This window comes from Nannobrachium achirus (assembly GCF_963921795.1).
Source record: "Nannobrachium achirus genome assembly, chromosome: 4".
Classification (NCBI taxonomy): domain Eukaryota; kingdom Metazoa; phylum Chordata; class Actinopteri; order Myctophiformes; family Myctophidae; genus Nannobrachium; species Nannobrachium achirus.
Genome location: NC_137813.1, coordinates 46,623,893 through 46,632,141, shown reverse-complemented (window position 1 = coordinate 46,632,141; position 8,249 = coordinate 46,623,893). Strand labels below are relative to the sequence as shown.

The 8,249-nt window shown below is 37.9% G+C and overlaps 1 long non-coding RNA gene across 2 annotated transcripts; it reads left to right on the top strand.

Annotated features, from left to right (window-relative positions):
* The first annotated feature begins 4,010 nt into the window (after positions 1-4,010).
* On the top strand, positions 4,011-7,848 carry LOC308283855. Of its 2 annotated transcripts, XR_013961971.1 has the most exons (5): positions 4,011-4,386; positions 4,532-4,606; positions 4,728-4,826; positions 5,393-5,452; positions 7,721-7,848. It is a non-coding gene; the product is annotated as an uncharacterized lncRNA (long non-coding RNA). The 2 variants fall into 2 exon arrangements; XR_013961972.1 differs by having other exon boundaries at positions 4,011-4,606.
* Positions 7,849-8,249: the final 401 nt, after the last annotated feature.

The window sequence follows — 8,249 nt, the reverse complement described above, 5'->3', positions numbered from 1 at the left end:
AGTACAGGATCTCCATGTATGGAGATCGGTGCTCATACACATAAAGTAACTGACGTCACGGACAGAATGGCCCATACAAAGATATATGCATGTGTGCCGTGTTTGCACCACTCCCATCGCACCAGTGCGATTGTTTTTATTACATTTTGACACTTGCTTTGACAATGTAAAAGTATGCTTTCTCATGCCAATAAAGCTTTGAATTGAATTGAATAGACAATTCATTCTTTTTTTAGACACTGGAGCTGAAATTGGGGTTTGTATTTAAAAAGAGGATAAAAGACACTGCTTGCTGCTACCTTTATGTCAGTGCTTGATTTTAGCTACTATATTCTACATGCATGCATCCTGTCAAAGCCTTCACTTCGGATAGATACCTAGGCCTATCTACCACAGAGGTTCATCACACATTATCAGGCTCATCATTACTACTTTGGTTGGACTGCTTTGTTCACCTACAGATGTATTCAATAGTAGGCCTATTACTTTATTTACAGACAATCCTGGCATTACTTCTATAATATCCTACTGTATCTAACAAAGTAATATTGAACAGTATGCTCCCATGATTACACTAATAACTGTCCTCAAAGCCTGGATTGGAAGTATTACAGTCTAATACTAAGTCTGATATTAATAGATACTTTAAAACAATGTTCATTAAAAAAAAAAAAAAAGAAAAGCGGAATGTACTTTACATACACAATTTTAACTTTTAATGTCTGTAATTTGTTATTGTTTGTCTGCAACCATGTTTATTGCAACTGCCTGCTCTAATGGCCATGCATGGAGGTATAAATAAAGGTATAAGGGTTAAAAAAGAAAACAACTGAGCCCTCCTCTTTTAAATGAGATCATCACTTATTCACTTCCTTCAAACTTCAGTTCCTGTAACTTGTTGTGGAGCTAACATCAGCACAGTGCACTACAGTATAATACTCGTAAAATGTGGCATTTAAAGGCACTCATAACTCTGTCACTCGTCATCTACCAAATAACAGGTAAGAGCTGAACTTTGACCAATATGTTTCTTACCTATTTCCTCTTAAAGAGGATAATTATTAATTTGTCAGTGCTATGCTGTTTGCTCTGTTAAGGACACAGAAATGTCCTCAAAGATATTTGGCTCTGCTCCTGAAGCAGTCTTCTTTGTTTTTTGTTTTGTTTTGTTAGCAGTGCTATAATATGCACACCGACGATTATGATCAAATTATGATACAGTATTTTTTCATCCAACAGCGTGTCGTCAAAACAATGCTTCATGTCAAGACATCAAGGTGGCTGACGGTTATGTCTACCGCTGCACTGCTCCTGTTGGAACTGAGATAGAGGTGTTTCTGAATAAGGTACTCATTTGATAATCTGTCATAATCTTGAGGTACGATAAGTGTGAAGATGTTTAGGCTGAGGCAAAGAGAGAGCGCGGGTCAAAGGAGGGGATTCCCCTTTCTCACAGGGTGTTGGCATACCACAGGCTTTACTTCCTGGCTTTAATACTTCTCTGTGTCATTTGATTTGATTTGATGTGATTTGATTTAGCACAATGTAAAAACAATACATAAAAGCAGTACATAAAATATAAAAGAAAAGTGCCAGGAGGAGGCAAGAAGCCCAAGGGGTTTATATGAGGCCTCCACCTATGTATAACACAATAAAATCCTAATAGTACATCTGTACATGATTTGTAAAGAACTAAATGTAAAAATATAGAATTTACAAATAACACGATCTAGAAAATCTAGAACATGATTGAAAAACCTGATTATACATAACAAGATTACCGACAATAAACAAGCATCACATTACTTATTGTGTTATGTGTTTATGTATAAGCCAGGTAATTGTTCTGAATTCAGTGGGCCGGTACATAATGCATTGTGTTCTGCCTACAGACCCTGATTGCTTGTGGAATCCAGTCTTTTGAAATCATGCCACCCGTGGTAAGAATGGACAAGGAGGCAGTCGTCACAAGCATCTGCCTAAATCTGACAATCAAATACATAATCCCCCTTGTGAGTATTCCAAAACGCTTCTTTAAATTTCACCCCAAATTTAAAGAGATTCTGTGTGTCCATTAATTAAGGGAGTAGTTCACCCCAAAAATACTTTTTTCTATTGATGATTACTCATGCCATGGAGACTTGACTGAGTTTGATAATATTTTTTAATTCGGAATCAATGCGGGTACATTTATTGTAATACAATTATTGTCTTAGGAATGCGACAAGGGTTTAATATAAAATATCCTGTTCGCACTATACAGTATCAGGAACTGAAACATGTCAAGTCAAAACAATACAGTGACCTTTGTTTTCTACTCTCAGGATGGAAAAGGCTTGATAGAGGAGAAATGCTCTGCTTATGTTGTCACTGGTACGGTAATCTTTAATAATACCATAAACCCCAGATTTATCAGTGACCCTTACTGAAGCAGCCTTTATCTTGTGATATTCAAGCAGCTTTTCATGTTTTATACACTGTATATAAACCCCTTTATTTCACACACTGTGTTATCTCATCCCTTGGCATTAGAGGCGAGTGGGAATACCAAGAATGTGGTTCCTGTGCCGCAATTGCCCACAATCCGTGAGTTACAGTAATGTCAGACCAAAGAACAGTACTTGTGTGTTAATTATTTTCACTGTATACAAAGACAAAGGAGTGTTTTTTTCTTTCTTTTTTTTAGTTGGTCTAGGGCTACTGGCTGCTGCACTGCTATCTGTCATCTCTGCTGTGCTGTATTGTAAACGCCGACAGAGGTGAGGGCTTGTTTTCACTCAGAAATTATCAGAAATTACAATGAAATACCTTTCGAAAAAAAGAAAAAAAGAGAGTTATACTGTATTATCCATTTATCCCACTTGACATCAATTGTTGAATCTGTACTATGGAGCTATCAAATGTATTGGAAAGGTTATATGTTTTTGTGTTGTATTGTTGTGTATTGTATGAACGGAATGTATGTTTTTTTGTATGAAATAAGCTGATGTTGAAGATGACATGTTTTTAAGACCCCAGGAAGAGCAGCTGCAGTGACTGTACAGTAAGCTAATGGGGATCTAATAAATACATCAAAACACGGCTTCCGTTTTCCAGGCATGGATAAACAACGAATTATTACGCAACTTTCACATGATGATGATGATGCAATGACATTGATTGCGAAATGTTGTGGTTCTTATTTGTTAGATACAGTAGAAGAAGCAAATGCTAGTGATTGTTTCCTGTATTGTTAAGTATTCTGTATATGAGTTGCATCATATCCTTTCCTGGTTGCAGAATGGGGCTTTACGATCCAGAGAGGGGAGGAGGGGAGCGGATCAGGTCAGTGATTGTACTGTTACTGTAGGAACACATTTTTCATTTGAACACACATGAAAGACTTGTGTCGTTGTAAATTGATCCACAGGATAAGTATATTGGCAGCATGTTAAGAGTGTTGATAATGTTATCTTTGCTTTTGGTTTATTATTATCTAGTCCTTCATCATTTTAGTCAGAAACTCTTTTCAAACTTTAAAACATTTGATTTCATTAGGATATTATTAGGATTCATGTCTGCTACTAACACTGCAAAGTAAATCTCCTTGATACATTTGGGTTTAAAAACACACTTCACTGCGGTGCTTGTGCACAAGAGGATACTGTAAGTCAGTGGTTCCCAAACCCAAAAGAGAAATTACACATTTGCCCAGGACCAAAACAAGTGAAAATAGCAGATCAACAAGCTCACAACGTGTCACTTCGCGCCGCGTTGTGTAGATCGGCTATTTTCACTACTTCTGAAACATTTGTTTGCTAATTTATGGAATTTCTTAGATTTATTTTATTTCTTCATGAAAAGTACTGAAAAGAATAATAGAATTTTATTTTTAATTCATGAAAATTCATGAAAAAAGCTTAGCTTTTTTGGGAATGTTTATTGAAAATGTTTTGAAATAATAATAATTAAGTAAGTGATGTTTAAGACAACAAGACCATAGTGATTGAGCCATGTCCGTACCTCGTTCACCCACTGGCATCCCTATTTTGAGCATGTTATTATAGGCAAAAATGTACCAACATTGTCAAAATGAGTGAAAGTAGCAGATCTGCAAGCTTCTTTTTATATATTATTTTTATATTTATAATATTTGTTCTATTGGTTGTATGACAAAATATATAGTATTAAGTGTTTAACAGAGGGAGCATTAGTTGAGCTTAGTGATGAGGAGCTCATATTTCAATGTCGGCACAGGTCACGTTGGTAAAGCCTATATCTTCAGGTTAGTAGGAAGTTGAAGTTGCTTTGTCATCTGCTTTGTTGTTGAAGGCTGAATGAACTGCGCACGCACACCGATCTACGTGGAAGCAATGAGGATGTGGGAAATGCACAAGAAGATTCCAGGTTCAATGCTGTTAACCCATTTCATAGTGCAACCACATTATGTTGACTCCATATTAGCCTCTCTATCAAAACAGTAATAGTTGTTTTCATCGCTCAGAGAAGTCTTGACTGTAATATGTTAACGGCAACCCTTTTACCTCCACAGTATCGATTCCGAGACTGATGACGGGACTGCCGAAGCCCTCGGGGTGGCCCTCAGCCCGCGCAAGCAACCTAATGAGTGAGAGAATCTGTATGCCTTCTCAAGTGTGCAATTCTCTTTTTGAACTTCAGGGGATGTGTTCCTTTAAATAGATCAGAGAACAATGAGACTTCTTAACCTTGTATATTTGTGTTTCAAGGGCTGCAACGCATGGTAACAGTAGCTCTGAGGAACTGAAAGCCGGCCCCTTAACTGTCGATGATGCAAATGACATCTCAAGCAAACGAGCCATGAACAGGTAGCCTGAATGGACTTTAAGCCCTATTCTGTATTTTTTCATTGGTGAAAAGTAACTAATTACATTTACACAAGTAGACTTATTTGAGGTAGTTTCACTTTACCTGAGTGTTTCCAATTGTCAATAGTTTTACTTCCAATCTCAGAGGAAAATATTGTACTTTTTACTCCACTACAATTATTTGAAAACTTAAATAGTTACTTTGTAGATATTAAATTATACAACTTCAGCCCAATTTAAAAATGGACGATCTACAGGCTCACAACGTGTTGCATTGTGGCGCGTTGTATGATTGTAGATCTGCTATTTTCAAAAGATTTGAATACATTTTAAACATATACCTTGTGAAACGGGACATTCTGAAATATGAGAACTTTTAATTTTGGTGTATATTTTGATGCCAATACTTACAGTATGTACTCAAGTAAATATTGATTACCGGATGTTTACTTGTAACTGAGCATTTCTACATTGCAGTAGTGATACTTTTACTTAAAAAAGAATTGTACTTTTTCCACCACTGCTCTTAGTCTTGGTAAAATTTAAATTTTGATCATGTCTTTCAGGAACTTGAGGGATGACCCAGGAGGCTTGAACAGCAAGAACGGAACTGACATCAAAACCATGTAAACTCATTCAAAATCATTCATTCTCTCTCATGTGATTAGTATTGATGTGTAGAGATGGATATTTTATCTCATTTACAATTTTATGACATCAGCAATTATTGGGTCGTGAAGAAGATTGCAATGTGCATTTTGGCAAGCACATTGTAGCCCTAACTGTAATCTGAATAAATACTTGAAAGCTTCCCACTTTTCAGGCCGCGACCCCCCAAAATAATCATAATGAACTGGGGACCCCCCACCCTGACAAGCACTTGGAATTGTAGGCGTTGAGACATTCAGTTTAGTTTTTCCACAGATAATGTTGTGACAATAGCCGTAATACGTAGGCTACAAGCTCACAACGCCCTAAGATAGTCACTCACGAATACAAGAACGCTCGCCCCAAAACATGCTCGCCATGGACATTCTAGCTCTGAGAGGCGTCAGCGATACCGACTCCGCCACAGTGCCCCCTCCACCCCGTATTCCTAAATTCCTAAAACTACTTAAACCTAACCTTATTCCTAAACGTAACCTCACTAAAACTATGCCTAAACCTAACCTTATACCTAAACTTAACCTCAGTAAAACTATGCCTAAACCTAACCTTATTCCAAAACTTAACCTCAGTAAAACTATGGCTAGTCCTAAACTTATCCCTAACCTTCTGGACTGGTTACCTCACTCACAGCATGACCTGGTATTGTGGTCCAACAACTGGTATCATGGTCTTGTTTACTTGGTAGAGCCTTGGTATGCAGCAGCATCAGGCATGATAACCCATGAGGTTTGGAAAGGGGCTAATATAGGATCTACTGCTGATGCCTAATTTATGCTTGATCTGACGCGCCTATAGATCTGCTATTTCTGGTCCGCGGCTATGTCGTTTGACGAAGTATAAATCGGCCTTTAGGTTTGAGCCTTCCAGAGCTTTCCTCCTGAGTCTAATTAAAATGAAACATCCACAATGGAATATCTCCACTTGATGTAACCTCCGTGACATACGTAGCCTACACACCATTCTAGTTCTCCCACATCCATTTGGAATTACACATGCATGTGCATATTAAGTAGCAGGGGGGATAGAAGCATCAAAGATCAACAAAGATCATCATGCTCTTAATGTGTTTGTTCTAACTCTTTTCTTTATACATCCATGGGTCGCTCGCACGGCACGGAAGACCTGTGCTGTGCATCGTCGCAGGCTATTTAAAACCGCTTATTTGTATTTGTTTGTTTCCGCCACGTGTTGTTCCCTAGAGATCAATTACATTTTAACCACTTGAACCCTAGCATCCTGCAATTCTGGGGCTTATAAAACGATGTGGTCCGATATAATTCAACAAGCTCTCGCACATCGCAAAGAGCTTGCAGATCAGCTATTCTCTGCGAAGATATTTAATGTACAGCGAAAACAACAGGGGGATTAGTATAGAGCTCTTGAGATTCTGTTTAACTAAGTATAGGATTGAAGTGGTAACAATTCTCTGGTCAATTCATTATAATTGCTTATAGAGGGTATGTGCATGCATAAAGTGAATGGCAAATCGCGTGGAAAAGTGAGTTTAACGTTGTTTAATGCAGGGGTCTTCAACAGGGCGTCCGGGACCCTCAGGGGGTCCTCAGAGTTAATACAGGGGGTCCTCCAAATCTTTGAGAGATAGAAAGTTTTTTTCTCCTTTTTTATATTAACCACTTGAACCCTAGTGTCCATATTCTGAGAACTTTAGCCAAAATTACAATCTACAAGCTCACAACGCCTCGTGCTTGCGAGGCGTTGTGAGCTTGTAGATCGGCTATTTTTAGCAAGGAGCTTTGGTATAGTGGGGAAAAAGAGCAGACTAAGTACAGAGTGAAAGGTCAAGTTTATTATTGATGGTCCAAGTGGTTTAAATATCTGGAAACACAAATTGACATGAATCCAAAATACACTGATGATTGTGCTGTCAAACAATGAAACCATAATGGAATCTATGAAAAGGTTGTGGGGGTCCCTGCTTCATCTCTCTCTTCAACTAAGGGGTCCTTGGCCTGAAAATGTTGAAGACCCCTGCTTTAATGCAATCAGATAGGACTTTTCTGTTTGGATGTAAGGACTGTCAAGGCCAGAAAGTAGTTTTTTTTGCCTCTCAGTAGGCGTTCCCGCATAACTTCCAGGTACGATGATGATGTCACACGCATAACCTCTATTTTCGGATGACATAATCTTTTTTTCTAAACTGCATCCAAAGCATATGATACAGTGTAATTCAGTTATGAATGATTAGATCGTGTTTTCTTTCCTAGTGATGAGCGTGCCTCCAGGACTGGAAACACATCTGATGTTGAGGCTTCTGGTGAACAGAAGGCTGACCATCATCATCACACTGAAGAACAACAACGGCTGCTGAGGAGAAACAGCAACGACAGCGGAGGGTGAGAGAATGGCTCATGTTCTCTGTGTTGCACTGTTCACTCGTTAATCTTACTCTTAACCGTGTTATGCATCAACCCCACCCATCTCTATGAAATGCTTAAAAGCATTTTTATTTACCTGCTGCTAACCTACAGTTCCTTCTGTTCTGCCACAGCACCAAAGACGAAGACAACGGATCCAGTGACGTGTAGACACTTGGAATCAAGATACAGTAATCAATGATTAAGAGATTATAATAATAATAATAATAATAGTAATATACTGTATGTAATATATATCTACAGGTGTATCTGTATTTATCTTTAAGTTTCTATCTATGTATTTATATCTGTATACATCATATAATGATGTATAACAATATTATTATTGATATCTATCATACTATTAATATCTATCATA